Source organism: Serinus canaria, chromosome 5 (assembly GCF_022539315.1).
Source record: "Serinus canaria isolate serCan28SL12 chromosome 5, serCan2020, whole genome shotgun sequence".
Lineage (NCBI taxonomy): Eukaryota > Metazoa > Chordata > Aves > Passeriformes > Fringillidae > Serinus > Serinus canaria.
The window spans coordinates 36,746,422-36,762,212 of NC_066319.1; positions in this window are offsets into that span (position 1 = coordinate 36,746,422).

Genomic DNA, 15,791 nt, shown 5'->3' on the forward strand with positions numbered 1-15,791 from the left:
ACCACAGTGGGAACTTGGCCTTGTAAGGAGCAAGAAAGAAGCTTTTCTTTAGTTGTCTCAAACAGCTGATAAATGATGTGATGTTGTATGTCAGAAATACCATTTTCATTGATGATGTGGGTGGGTCTGGGAGCCTCAGCTCCATACTGTGAGAATATGTCCCAGACCAGGGCTCAAAAAGTGTTTGAGTGCTGATCACTAACTCAAAACAGTACCACAGCATTAAAAATAATGATAATAATGATGAGTGGTAGCACAGTCTTATTCATAATTGTTCATTACAACTGAAATCTGATTATATCCTCCAACACATCCCATCCATACACCTGACAGCCCTCTGCTGAGCTGTAAAGGTGAGGGGCACGTGCTCAGTGAAGCTGACCCATACAGTGAAATGGTTTATGAGGAATGACGATATATGATGAGAATACAAAACTTGATAATGGCTTTATTTATTGATTGCAAATAAAATTCATGAACTGTGAAGCTGGAAACTGCACCAGAGGGAATTGGTCCAAGAGGACATTATGGGGGGAATGGGAGAGGGAGAAAGAGAATGTGTTACATGTAAAATAAGTTACAGGTTGCCTAAAGGCTTCTGATTCCGCAAGCAGAGCCTCTGAGGATAGGATCTGAAAGCCTTTAATGCTACTAAGGCTTTGTCAGTAAGATATTTGCATATTTTGCCTACAACCCCAAAATGCTGTATTAATTCATTTTTATTTACCTTTCTGCCACTTCTAAAAGAAACCTTGCAGGAAGCTATTAATGACACAGCTTCATAAGAGATAATTTTCAGAGAGGCTTTGCAGGTAGTGACTGAAGGGGGGAAAAATGTGTGTCAAATTTAGGTTATTAACAATATAATCCTTAAACAGACAGTATCTCAAAGACTAATTCATCTTCAAATTTGTCTGTAAAAGCCTCATGATCCTTCACTCTGTGTGCATGCAAACTTACATTGCATGTCTTTTTTTTTCATTATGTTTACTAGAAAGGGAAGAAGGAGAGCTTTGCAGCACTGGGCTGGAGGCTGGAAAACACAATTTTGCTGTGGTACCTTCCTGCTACAGCACCCCTCCATTCAAATTCAGGTCCCTTTCTCCACAGTCCACCAGTAAAACCAACAGACAGGCAGCTTTCTCTCACAGACCATGTGCAAAGAGCACACGGGTGAGATTGATGTCTTTTGTTCTAAGTTACACAATATTTTTTGCTTAGTGCAGTGCTGGGTTCTTGCTGGACAAAGCTTTGGACAAGCTAAATGAGAAGCAATTGCTCTTAAACCCGTGGCTACAAGAAATCAGGAGTCCCATTTAATACAATTTTAACAGCACGACTTTTTTAACCACAGTATGCCAAAAGGAGTCTTCACCTTTTCCCTACTTGAACACAAAGTGCTGAAACCTTTGTGTATCTCCACACTGAGGGAAGACCTTTTTCTCATGTTAATTTACAGTATTCAGTACAAGCTTCTTTTAAACTTTCCTGTTGTTGGAGGTACATTTTTCCTCCCTCTACTCAGATCCTTTTAAGATATAATTTATTAGAGCTTTACTCTTCCTTCCTGTACTTTTCTGCTCTGGGTGTTCTATTTATAGTCTTTGTAATGTCAAAATTATCTCTGAGGAAAAACACAGAGTCATACATGTCACCAACACAAGTGGCCCCCTTCCAGTGCCCAGTCCAGAGCCTTTGTGGGTGCCCCCCAGCCCTGCTCCTCATGGCCATGGGCCAGCAGGGAGGGCAAAAGTCACCTTTGGCAGCAATGACACCCGAGTGGAAAGGGCTCTCTTTACAGCAGAGTTCTGTGTGTGATCTGAGAGGGCTTTGCACTGAAAGGCTGCAGTGAGCTGCAGTCACATTTGTTCTTCACAGGTGCTGTTTTGTTTTCCTGGGGTTTTTCCACACAAAGTGAGGAAACATTCCATCTGGAAAATTACAGGCTCTACTCATGCCAGTAGCTATTTCTGGAAGAGCAGCCCTGTGACACTATTAACACACCTAATTAGTAGCAAACCCCAAAGGTGTTCCTTAGATCATGGCACACAGAGATAGTAGAGAAAGTAAGAAAGAGAAACTTTTTCTTTGGGTGGGGGTCTTCAAAATGGGATATTCCCTAAAGAAATTCATATGAGGGAATTAGAGAAAAAAAAAATGCTCAGCAATGTAAGGATGTCCCAGAAGCACAGAATTACAGAATATGCTGAGTTGGAAGGGACCCACAAGAACCATCAAGTCCAAACCCTGGCCCTGCGCAGGAACATCCCCAAGAGTCACACATGTGCATGAGAGCATTGTCCAAATCTTCTCAAACTCTGCTAGGCTTCGTGCTGTGACCACGTCCCTGGGAGCCTGTTCCAGGGCTCAGTCACCCTCTGGGTGTAGAACCTTTTTCCTAGTATCCAACCTAACCCTCCCCTGACACAACTCAGGCCATCCCTCCTGTTCTGTCACTGTCACCACAGTCAATGTGTTCTGTTCTGTCACTGCCACCACTGTCACCACAGATCAGTGCCTGTCCCTCCTCTTCCCCTCATGAGGGAGTTATAACTGCAGTGAGCTCTCCCCTCAGTCTCCTCTTCTCCAGGCTAACAGACCAAGTGACCTCAGCCACTCCCATATGGTTTCCCCTCAAGCCCCTTCACCATCTTTGCTGCTTCCTCTAACCACAAGTGCTGGACATACCTTTGAAACCTTGCAGCAGCTGTGTGACAGCATCCTTTCCTGCTGTGTGGTACCCTGGGCACGTGGCAGGACAAGATGCCACAGTGGAGAAATCACATGTATGGAAACAGGCTTCTCCAATGTACCTGTTCATTGAGTGGGCAGGAGTAGCCTCTGGAAAGGTCTTCTGTGTTGACATTCATGCCCTGTAGTTCTAATATGACAATTAGTTTATAATAATTTAATATATTTTTACCTAATTTAAATTTCAATGCTGAAAGAAGATTAGCCATATAGCTCAATTACTTAAATGCTTAAGACTCTTCTTACACACCAAAAGGAAGGAAAGTTTAGGTATTTGAGCTTTAATGCCCCATGATAATTTCCCCCCTTCCTTCAAAAACAGCTGCAAATCAAAAAAAATTACATGAAACATTCAGGGCCAGAAACTCTCTCTCTTTGCTGTTCTTCAGAGGTCATTATCAAGGTTTAATCCTCATTTGCAGTCCAGCAAGACAAACAAACCACAGACATGGTTTAGTGGCAAACACAGCGGTGCTGGTTGAACTCAGTGACCTTAGAGGTCTTTCCAACTTAAATGGCTTTGATTCTTTGACCTCCAGATATCTGGACAGGTTAGTCTGGAAGACCACGATCCTAATTCTGTCACCATGCAAGTCAGTAGTGGCAAATGCAATCATTCACCTTCTCATCCCTGAAGGATTGAGTGCATCTGCTTCCAGATGCACACAGGATCAGCAGGACTGGGGTGGGTCCAAAGATGATCACCCTGGCCCTTGGCATGCTGCATGCCACATCTGTCACCTACTGCCTTGAAAAAAAGCAGGCCATGTCCTTGCTGTTAGTGCATTGTGTATTGTTCATTTTCATTTGGGCAAATCACCTCCAAATTTTTTGTCACCCCACTGTAGCTCTATAATATTTGGCCTACTGTTTTGATCACCAAAATATGAACACTCTGCTCAAAAAAATATACCTGTGCTTTTTAGTTTTCCTTTATTTTGTTTTGTTTCTATTTTTTTGAACAAGATACAAAGATTCACCAGAGATTTAACTGCAGTACAGGCACTGCATCTACACCATAAGCAAAAGTAGAAACAACTAGAAAGCTTCCTGGACTTTGTAAAATATTAATAAAAAGGTTCTAAACAGTTGTCTAGCTGTCAAATACCTTGCTTAAAACTACTCTTTGTTAAGGAACAGAATTATAGTTGTAAGCCATATTTGTCCAGTGACTCCTTTATGTTTCCTTTTTACATGGTTTTATGATAGTTTCTATTTATGTTTCTCTCTTCAGTAAGAGAAAGAATTCAACAGAGGGGAAAAAAAGCACATATTTTGTTTACAAACCAAGGTGTGACAGATATACCACAGCTATAGCCATGAACAAACTCTGTTTTAAGATTTGACCTCCTCCCTCTGCAAAACTTCATGGGAAAAGAAAGAAAACCAAATTTTGCTATCATATTTTCCAAAATAATTACTACATCTGCTAGTAAATTTATTATATCAAATTGTCTGCTTATTTATATCTATTAATTGTTTATTAAAGGAGCAGTAGTAAAAATAAGAAGTGGAGTAACTACATGCAATTGCAATGTCTAAAGAGGAAACATCATTGCAATTGTGATGTCTAAAGAGGAAACATCATATTGGAAAGTAATTAGCTCTTTAAAAATGATCAAGTTAAACTTAGTCTGTACAACTGACTAAAATAGAAGCCATTTTAGGCAAATGCTCCTGCTCCTGTTAAGACATATTTTTGTATAGCTAGGATCCTAGCTTTAATCCTTTCCCTCTGGGTAACAATGCTAAGTATTATTAAAGTTAACATCACCTTTTGCATTTATTTTAATTCTTTAATTTAATTTATAATGCCAAAAAATAAAATTGAAATGTACTCACACTTGTAAGAGCTTTGGAAATCATGCAGCAAGATTTTTTGAGACCTTTTCTCCTGTCAAGTTTCAACAACACACACTTACCAATTCCCTTCTAGTGGTTCCTTTCAGGAGATCAGCTGCCTTAATTTAACTCCTCTGCTGTGATTTGTAGTTATCAAACAGTACACCTGGGGATAAAAGGAGCTTGGTGACTGATTCTGCCTTCTGCTACCATTTGCTTGGTCAGATCATAATGGTGGCAACACTGACAATGTTTTAAAAAAAAATGAGGAGTACTTCAGATTTGCACTCTAAGAAACACCTGACAGAGAGAAAAATAGAGGCTGTTGAGGAAAAAAGCTGAGAAAATATGTCAGCTTTGAAAAAGCATCTTTTTTACCTTTTTTTTTTCTGTTGGGCACCTATTCCAGATGTTTGACTAAAGCAAGCAGCCAGTCCAGCACTGCACTGTTCTATATGAGGGCCCACCACAACTTTCAGTTCTCCACACTCCTGCACCTCCCTCATCTTCCACCCACCAGCAGAAAGGACCATTCAGCTGGTCAGTTTGCAGGTGCCAGAGGCCACCAGTCACAGGAAGCAGAAGGGTATGAGACCTGCAGACCCTCTGCACCCCTGGCACATGCTGGGATTGAAATATGCCTGTCCAGAGATGGGATCTGTGTGTGTATGTGCACAAGTCTCTGCATCACCCCCCCCTTGTGCTGCCTTGTGCCCCAAGTGGCTCTTGGGAGCCCTGTTCCCATGGGAGAGACATCTCTCAATAATGTGTGCCTCACAACATAAATAGAAGCACCTCAGTCTAGTTTCCAGAAAAAATTTCTTTCTTTTTTTTAATAATCTAGGATTTCTAAACAGCAGGGAAGAAAAGGACATTATTCAGCTCCTGCACAATAAAGAAAAATATGTGGCTGAAGTACAATGTACTAAATACTGTAGCTGAAAAACAAAACACTCACACAGCATCATTAAAAAATCATGTAAATCTGCACATGATTTGAAAAGTGCCCAAGTTCCTCAGGATAGGTTGCACAAGAAATGTCACAGGGAGGCTGGGAAATTCCTCAGCCAGTCTCCAAGACCTGGGGGACATATCCTACTGCAGGCTGCTCTCTCTGCTCACATGTGAGGCTGGGGAGGGAGGGCTATGCCACATCCCAACAAGACAGGGGGCTGCAGTGAAGACTGCCAGAACAGCCCCATACCTCCAGAAGGCTCTTCATGTTTGCCTCTCCACTGCCTGCAGCTCCAGAAGAAGCTGAAAGAGGCAAGTCATACATTCTGTGACTCTGTGGTGCAAGCACCATCATTTAACATCATGGGAAGTAAAACAGATCACACACTCAGAGAAAAAAAATATAGGTAAACACAGGAAAAAGGAATCTTTTTGTAAAACATCAGGGCATCTCAGACACATTGCTGTGGTCTAGAAGTTATGAGCCAGTGCCTAAAACAGTTTGTACCACTTGGTGGCAACACTTCCATGTTTGATTTATTGAGCTTTTCTCATCATCTTTTTTCTGATACTGAAAGGACAAGTGTAGGCTCTGTATGTGCAATTAATTATTGCAGAGAATTAAAATAAAAGGTTTGAATGGCTTTGGTACTACTTTCTGTTCAGGACTCATACTAATTTCTTTTCAAGATTACATTGTTCTATGTCCTGAGAAATTTCTAATAGGAAAATTTCACATTCCTCAGGCATTCCTCAGCGAGAAGCCCTGTACAGCAATTTCATCTTAAGTACTGGCAGAAGATAATTTTTTTCAATGTGCAGCCACAACCATGACAGAAAATGTTGGCCAGCTGCTTGCAGAGCACCAGGTGCTCAGGAAAGACAAGTTAGATGGCTACCACTGTGCAGGTTTCTCCACTGCAAGTATGTTTTAAGACTGCAGGTGAACAACTGAAGGACATTCAAGCTGTAGTCTTGCATGGTGCACAAGCAGCAACCATGCCATGGCTCACTCTGGCAGTTTAATTTGATCTACAAGACTCATTCTTCCAGCAAAAATGCTCAGTGTCCCCTCCTGCTCAACTGTGGGCACCCCACTAAACCTGACAATCAACATCATTAATGACAACAGTTTCTAAACTAAAGGATGTGCAAACTCACTGGCATTGGGTTCATAATCCTGCAGTGGTGGTGTCCTGTTCTGCCACCTGTCTGTATGACAACATGTCACTCTAAGGCCATCAAGGGCCAGGCAGGGTAGCTTTGGGAAAAGCAGCCCCAAGTCACTCAGTGGCCCAGGGGTGGTACTGAGAATGGGGATGCTCCTGGGCCTCTGTTCACAGTCAGGGCCATATTCTGGGTACAGATCAGTCCAGACAGCTGAAGGTGAGGCTCTTGTGCTGCAGTAGCCTGCAGGAGTGCTCACCAGCCCAGACCATGGTAGCCTCAGCAAGAACAGGGACAATGCACGTGGCTCTGTAATGGCCAGGTGACTGGCCAGGATTTAGGAATGCTGAATGTCTGCAATCACTACCAAACCAGGCAGCAGCAGCCAAGTGAATAGAGCACCCAGGCTGCTGCTGACCTCCCTGGGTCCTCTGCTGCATTTCAGTTTCCCTCCATGAGACTTGTAACTACAAGCCTCCTACAAAACATAGGATTTTGAAAGGGTTTTTAAACTAAAAGGTTTTTCCACCCACACTGAGTTCTGTAGCCCAGGTTGCACTTGCAGGAGGAGCCAGGGGTACTGATGCAGCTGTGCTGTCAGCCATGCTCCTGGCTCCACACACAGGTCCACCTCAGGAAGACAGAAGAGGCACTAGATCAGTCAGACACGTGGGGACCTGGCTCTGGCGTGTGTCCTGTCACTGCAGTCACAGCCATCAGGACAGCCCACACAGACCCAACACCCACCTGTTGATCTCCAGTGCAGACATGGCCACTGTGAAGGGAAGGTTTCTGGACTGCCCTAGCTTTCTAATTTACCCAAGTGCTAGATCAACACTGGGTATTAACTGATATTGCTGATAGCCTGAGCTGAGTAAGCATAAGCTTGAGCCCAGCTGGAACGTGCTGCAGGAGCCAGATCTGGGTGTCTGTGCAGCCAGAAGCCCACAGATAGAGCCCATGGGAACTGGGCAGCAGGGCAGGCAGGAAACAGGCAGAGGATTGCAGGCAAAGGCATCAGGTGCAGGAACATTTCAGGGTCCTGGCAAGCAATATCTTGTCAGCCTGGACTCCCCCAACCCAGAGAGCTGGGACTCACCATGGCACCAGTGCAGCCCCTGGCAAGGAAACACCTCCTGGAAGAGGCTGGCAGCTGCCTTCTGCCCTTCAACAGATGCTGAAATGGGTAAGGTCTCGCCAGACTGCTGCAATGCCAGGTCTCCAGCAAAGCCTGCCAGCATGGTGAGGGACAGACAGGTCCTGACCTGTGCCATAGCCATATTGGTGCCAAACAGCTTCCTGGCTCACAGCCAGGCACTCCCGAGCAGCGCCACGTGGCCAGGGACCTCTCAAACACAAACATGCAGTGGATGCCATGCACGTGTCTACATAGGAGGTGATCCTGATAGAGCCACATTAAAATATTTATATGGATCTGTGAAATATATACATATGGCTCTGGGATGTGTCACCCAGCCTCTTCACACCCAGGGAAACCAGCTCCACATTTCCTGCTCTTTAACATCTCCATCACTGCTACCACAACATCCTGGCTTGGGCCAGAGCTACCTGGCACAGGTAATGAAAAACACATGCTTGCAATGCTTGCAAAACTCTCCTTATCTCACATTGGGAAAGGAGCAAGGGGAAAGGCCACCCATCCCAATACCTCTCCACTGGGAGGCTGTTTCCCTGCCTATGCACTCTTAGCAAGGGCAGGCACACTGAACACCCCTCTGAAGGTCATCCTCTAGCCCAGGTGACAAGCAGGCACCCAACACTGGCAGCTCTCACAGCTACAGAGCTCATCCTGAAATTGTTTCCTAAGCTGCCTCATGAGCTCAAAGGACTCCAGCAAGGAAGATGTGTTCCTCCAGCAGCTGTGAAGCCATGGCCCACGGCGAATTCCTGTCTGCCTGCTGGATGTCCACGGAGCATTATCTCCACTGCAGCGTTCCAGGCCTGGGTGGCCACCACAAAGACACAGTCATGGGGTCATGCATCCATCACAAAGAAGGCAATGCAGGGGATCTCATTGTTCAGGGGTGCATGCCCTCCTGCATGGTGAAGGCCACATTCACAGTGCTCTGCTTGGGCAGTCAGTCCCCTCATAGTGCCCTGGCTCACTGGGATGCTGTCGAAATCAAAGGAGAGCATGCTGGCAAACTGGAAGATCCAGCTTGGGGCAGCTCTGCTGTTCCCTCCACACCTCCAGTCTCCCCTGGGTTTTGCTGCATTTTGTCCCTTCCTGTCTAAAAACTCGGGCTTGCCTTCTTGCTTGGATTTTTTTAAGGGTAGAAAATGAGACAGTATAAAGCACAACTAAAATCACACACATGGCAGGGATTGAGCCAAAAACCCTCTTTGCACATATGGATGCTACTACTTCCAGTGCAAACTGGGAGAGTGTTTAGCAAGTTAAATGTCAAGTAACATATTCTGCTTGACTTGTGTGTACTTAAGTCTGGGATAATTTGGCCCTAATGGTAAGCAAACACTTTGAGTCCCCTTGGGATGATGCCCAGTCCTGGGCTGTTTTCTCAACTGCTCCAAAGGTCTCCAAGACATACCCACTACTTTCTCCATTTGGTGCCTGCACTGTGCTTTAACTGAGATTTGTTTAAATCTCTCTGCCCTGGGAGGAAAGAGGCTGGTGCCCATGGGTTTGCTTTGTCCTTCTTCCCTAGGAGACCCATGCAGAAAGGGGGGTTCCACCTCATGCCCAGTAATTATGGTCCAGTGTCCCTAATCATTCTCTAGCTGTATTCAGCTCTATGTAAAGCCATTTATTAAACAATGGGACTCAATTTACCAAACCCATATAGACTTTCTGGGATGTGCACCAACAATTTAGTGCTTTTAATGAGAAACACAAGCTTTGGATTAATTTTTAAGCATTCCTTTGGTGTCCAGCAGCTGCTGGGGCTGGAGAGTATGGTGCTGTGCTTCCAGATGGTACCAGGATCTTGGTTCTTGGAGATATGCCCTCAAGGGAGGAGAAAAGACCAAGTAAGGCTTGAATTCAGCTCGAGAGAAGCTGGGGAGGAAGAAATCCACCTGAAGAACTTCTGATAGCATGCAGAAAATCTTAAAATCAGTTTCTATCACGAACTCACAGGTAATAACCAGGAACAAGGCATACATGGGCAGAGGAGAACCTGCAGTACCAGTGTCACACTCTGCTGAGAGTCCTGTAGAGCCATTCCCACCCCACATGGCTCATGCTTTTCTTAGATCACAGTATATTCTGAGTTGGAAGGGACCCACAAGCATCACTGAGTCCAAATCCTTTGTGAGTGGCCCATACAAGGATTGAGCCCACAGCCTTGGTGTCCATAGCATCATGCTCTGACCAACTGAGCCAATCTCAGGGCCACCAGGAAAAGCACTTTGTGAGCCTCCTCCTGAGGCAGCAAGGCCTAAGCTGTGCAGTCCCAAGGATGCTGTGGCAGATACTGCATTTTCCAGGCCTGAGCAGGACTCTCCAGTCTGTATTTCCTGAGAATGGGAGGCCATTTCCTGAGAATGTGTCTGACCCTACTTCTGCAGCCCTGCTTGGGTCCCAAAGGCACAGAGGAGACTCAGCCTGCCCCAGGAGCCCTCATAGAAACCCATCATGGTGTTGCTGCTGCAGAAGCACAGGTCTGTGTGATGAAGCAGGTGATCTTCAGAGCTGGGGTGCTTTCATCTATTCCTCAACTCTCAGGAGACAGAGCATAAATATGATAGCACAGACACCTCAAAATCAGCAGTGGACAGAGCAAATTGAGACTTTGAGTTTTAAGAAGGCAGGGGAGAAAACTCCTTTGTGCTGCTGCACAGGATGATGCTGGTCAGGGTGCTGGCATGAGTGCTCTGGCCAGCGGGGATGGTAGAGGGATCCATCCCTTCAAAATGCCAAGCCAGCTGGGGGAAGGCATGCCACCTGCAGAGGCTGGGGACTCCCCCATGTCCTCTAAAACATCTTATGGTCATGATTTGCTGACAAGGGGAATGAAAGGAAGCTGAGATTGCAACAGTTTTCATGTGTTCCTTGGGCACAGTCGCAGAGGCAAAGAAAAGGAAATATACAAACAATGAAGGGAAAATGTTTAGCTTATGATATTAACATGTTTATAGCAGCAACAATGGTATAGGTTCCAACCTTATATAAAATTTTGATGAACTGCCAGTTTTAAAGTGATAGAAAAGTTTACAAGAACTACTGATTTCATATTAATAATAAACAAATTTATGCTCAAGTACTGACATTCAAAGTCATTGAATTTGTGATCACATTAGTTAATTCGAGTCCTTTCAGATGTGTGAATTAATGAGTCAGCTGAGAATGACTTAAAATATACTTGGACAGCAACATGGGAGAAAATATTTAATGGACGTAGCAAGCATCGACTCTCAGACACATGCACATCCCTTTTAATCAGAACATGAACTTTTGAAGAGAAGGGAGGTTCCTGCCTTTAAAACCATATGCCCCCAAAGGCTAACTTCTGATATCCCACTGTGTATTTCTTCATCATTCCCTTTTTTTCCACCCCAATATTATTTCCATGAGTAGTGAATGATTGAAGATGACCTATAACACATTTCCTAGGAAAGAGAGAACCCAACCAGCTTCATGGCTTTTCTGGACAGGAGGGGAAGTTGCTTCCTTCCTACTATACCTTGAGTCTAGATACAAAGGGACACAATCACAGTCAGGATTGCAATTCTTGAATTTGAGACAGGAAAAAGAGGATGAGAGGAAAGCACAGCTTTAGGTTTGGACAATAAATAATTGTAACCTGCATGAACTGTCTTGTTCAGCAAGCGTGTTCAAAAGGAGATACTGATGCCTCATTGCTGTGGAAAATGTGGGCTCAGCTCTTTGCTGCCCAAGAAGAGGAGAGGTGCTGCTCAGCACAGAGCAGTGCCAGGCAGCAGGATCCTCCTGAGGTGCCTGCTCACCAAGCCCAACCTGCAGGGCAGTGCATGCCTGTGGCAACTGCAAGCGCATCATGACCGAAATAAAAGAGCAGGAGAACAGCTGCACGTGGCAGGGCTGGGCTGAACTTCGCCCCTGGGGAAGGGCAGCACTGGTCTAATCCTGCAACAAGGCATGGAGTGGTCTTTATAACCTTTACTGGAACAGGACAACCTCTTGCCTCTTCCTTTCTTGGGATGCCTTGACCGTGTAAGTTCCAAAATGATGCTTACACCGCCATGACAAGGAATGTGTCATTTAACCTGGCTGGTCCTTACTCATTGCTCCAAAAGAAAAAACAAAAACAAAAACAACCCTTCTACTTACATCACTCCTGGCAGACATTTCTCCAACCAAATCTTTGGTAAGGGAACTCTACAACATCTTCAGATACTCCAATGGTTCAGCATCCCAGCCATAAGAAAGCTTTTCCCAGCAAATGACTCATAACTACCTTGCTCCAATTTTATCCCATTATTTGTGTGTTATGCATCACAAGTATAGAGAACAAATACTTATAATGCTTTTACTTCCTTATAATGTTTTTACTTCCTCCTTCACTTGTCTTCCCACTCTCCTTGTCCCTGGGAGGGACAGTACCAGATCTTGTCCTCACAGTTTATAGTTTGTAGGCCTCTGATACTTATTTTTTCCAGTGGATTGATAGGTGAGCATTTTTCTCCACATCTTTCCTGAAGACAGAAGCCACAATATCTGAGTGCACACAAATTTCCTCTTGAATCAATAAAAAGATATTAATTCCCTCAGAAATGTAACAACTTAATGGGTTCAACAGAGAGGTCACACTCTTCCTTCATCACGTGGACATACTGTGTAGCCTAATACTGAGGATCTTCTCCTGTGGGATACATGAAGCCAGTCTGACTGTCCTTGGGTAAGCCTGGTGTCTGACCTTTGGCATCCTGCATCCATGCACTGACAGACAGGGATCAGAGAAGGGTAGAGAGGGCAATTCCTCTCCCTCCTGTTTTAGTCTCAGTGCTGGCTTTGACTAGGGTAGGTAATTTTCTTCACAGTGGCTATTTTTGATCTGTGCTGAACACTGGGTTGATAATACAGAGATGTTTTTGTTATCACTGAGCCATGCTCATACAGAAAAACCTTTTCTGCCTTTCCTACTGCCACAATGGCAAGGGGCTGGGGGTATGTGGGAGATTGGGAGGAGAGACAGCCAGGACAGCTGACCCCAGGTCACCAAAGGGGTACCAGACCATATGACATCATGCTCAGTATATAAACCTGGGGGAAGCAGGAGGCATTTGGAGTGATGGTGTTTGCCTTCACAAATCACTATTACACTTGATGGAGGGGGGCCTGCTCTCCTGGAGATGGCTCAACACCGGCCTGCCCAGGGAGAGCAGTGATTTAATTTATTTTGCTTTGTTAGTATGCACAGATTTTGCTTTCCCTTTCCCCATGTTTATCTCAACCCACAAATTTTCAAGCTTTTACTCTTCTGATCTTCTCCACAATCCAGCTGGTGGGGGAGTGAGCAGCTGTGTGGTACTTGGTGGCTGGCTGGGTTTAAACCAAAGCATCCACATGGGACTCAGGCCTAGAAGATTTGTGTCACAGCCCTAGGCAGCTTTTGACAAACTAGCAGGAGATCTGTTGGTGCTCTCTGCTAAAATAAATATAGATGACTGTGGTTGTACACAGGAGGTTGGGAAGCTCAAAATGCAGATCTTTGGTTTGCAGTGTAGTACTGGGTACCCATGGCCACATGGTTATTAGAGTTTAAAAAGCTGAGTTGCTTAACTGATGGTGGTTCAGGTTCCTCCATCTCCTTGGCCCTGGAAGAGACCCAAGCACTGCACAATAGCACCCAGACCACAGTACTCACTTGGGTCCATCATGTCCATCCATGCAGCACAGCGAGCTAAAAATAAAGTAATCAGCCTATCCCAAATCAAGGAAAGATAGTGCAGGTGAGAACAGAGAGTAGAAGCTAAGTAAAAGTCAAAATAAAACAGGTGAAGAAAGAAAACTCAAAACATCTTTCTGTATTGACACTTGTTTTCAAACTAAAGACATAATTATCCTGTAGCAAGCCTTGGCTACAGAGAAAAACATTTTGTTGGGAACTAATTAAAGAATTAGCCAGTGTTTAGCTTTTCGTAGATAAAGGAGCATAAGCTTTGAAACAGAAGTGTTTGCAGTATGCTTTTGAAAAGTCTCTGAAGACAGCCAAGCTTAAGTCTGTTAAGACTCTTCCTTTGACAATTAAATGTCTGTTCAGATATCTTTTTTTTTCATTCCTTGTCTTTTTTTTTTCTTCTTATAAAAGAAGCAGCTGGTACCTCCTAACAGCAGGCATTTTCTCCCTTGTTTGGAGCGTGGGGTGGTGTGTTACCATGTATCACAGTCATGAACACAGGTCATCCACTGAACCACTCTATGGGTGGGACAGGGGTCAAAGCTGGCATGAAATTCAGTGTTTAGTAAATTAGAAGCAATTGCTGGCACTTAAAAGTGTTTAGTAAATTAGAAGCAATTGCTGGCACTGCATGCCACATCAACCCCCCAAGACTAGATCCCAATCAGACCTTTCCCAGGCACAAGACAGATCAGCACCGTGTCCCTGACAGACAACCTGTGGGTGCTGCAGAAGAATGCCAAGTCCCTTTCAGGAAGCTAATCAATTTCTTGGTTCAGCAAGAGGGCACAATGACAGTAACCACTGTCTCTCATCCACAAAACAACTCAACATCCTCTGCCAGGGAAGGGATAACCCATCCTGAAGAGGATGCTCTGCTCTGCTCCCTCTACCCAGGGAGCTGTGAACCCCTGTAACCACAAGTGATTTCTCAGAGCTCTACCAGTTTGGACTACAGGGTCTTTCTTTCCATGCTTCTCACCAGCCCCACACACAGAAGGGTTTTAAGAGCCAGTTGACTCCTCTCCTGTCAAATCAGGTCTAGAGTGTTGGCTAAGATCAGGGATCACAAACCTCCTCCTCTCTAGCAGGACTGTGGGTGCCCAGCATGCTGGCACTGACTCTGTTTGCTGCCATGCAAGAACCACTGGTGACTGCCGCTGACCCAGTGAGTTTATCAGCATCTCCAGCTTTATTTAAAATAAGCACACGTGCAGATGAAATTATCCCTGCTTTCTACAAGACAGATAAAAAACTCTATGCCTTGTGGAAGATGATGGGAGTTTACCAACTCTCTGAAGTGAAGTACTCCATGGAGACAACATTATGTGGGAAAGGGGAATCAAGTTTTACTAACCTCTCTTCCACTGTCATGCTCCTTTGCAATTTTCAGTGCAACCTCCGATATCAGATGCATTCTCAAGAGTCATGAGAATTGTCAGTGCAAATATATTTAGCCATATCCCTTTGGGTAGGTGGGGGAGGAAAGAAACCCCTAAATAGCTGTAAGATAACAATTACTGCAAACATATTTGCTTAGAGAAAGTTTAGTCAGAGTTCAAAGTCCTTGGCAGCTGGATGGCCAACAGCCAGTTTCTTCTCAAGATGTCCCTAGAAACCTTTACTCTTAGAGGAGCATGCTCAGAAGAGAAACCCCTCTGCTTTCCATAGGTCTTCTCCCTATGCTCTAACAACTCCCCAGTCTAAGAGAAATGCATAAATCAATGGCAAATATTTAGACATCTCTTCCCTCTCTAACAAAAAACCCCACAAGTCAAATCCAAGCCCTCCATGATAGAAACCAGGTTTTAAATAGGAAAAGGGAAATTCTCCTCTTCATTTGATTGTAAAGGAATCAGAAAGTTCACAGCTCTACCAAATGAGTGAAAATGCCCTGGCTTTCATTCAACTGCACTGTTAGTGGGAGTGAGGAGAAGTCTCCCACACAGCCACAGGAGAAAACTGTGGGATTCAGACTGGAAAAGTAGCAGGGGGAGGATGTGAACACTGTTAAAAATAAAACTTATCAGACAACAATTGAATCATGAGAATGTTATCTGGTTCAACAGGAGTGTGAAAACAAATGGGCATTTCAAGAAGAGGGTCACTAGCAAGGTAAATAACTTCAAAATAGCAGGAAGTGACCAAGGGAACGTGCCAAGCCGAGGGCAACAAAAAAGGGCTCTCCAACAGCAGAAGACAGTCGAGGATACACAT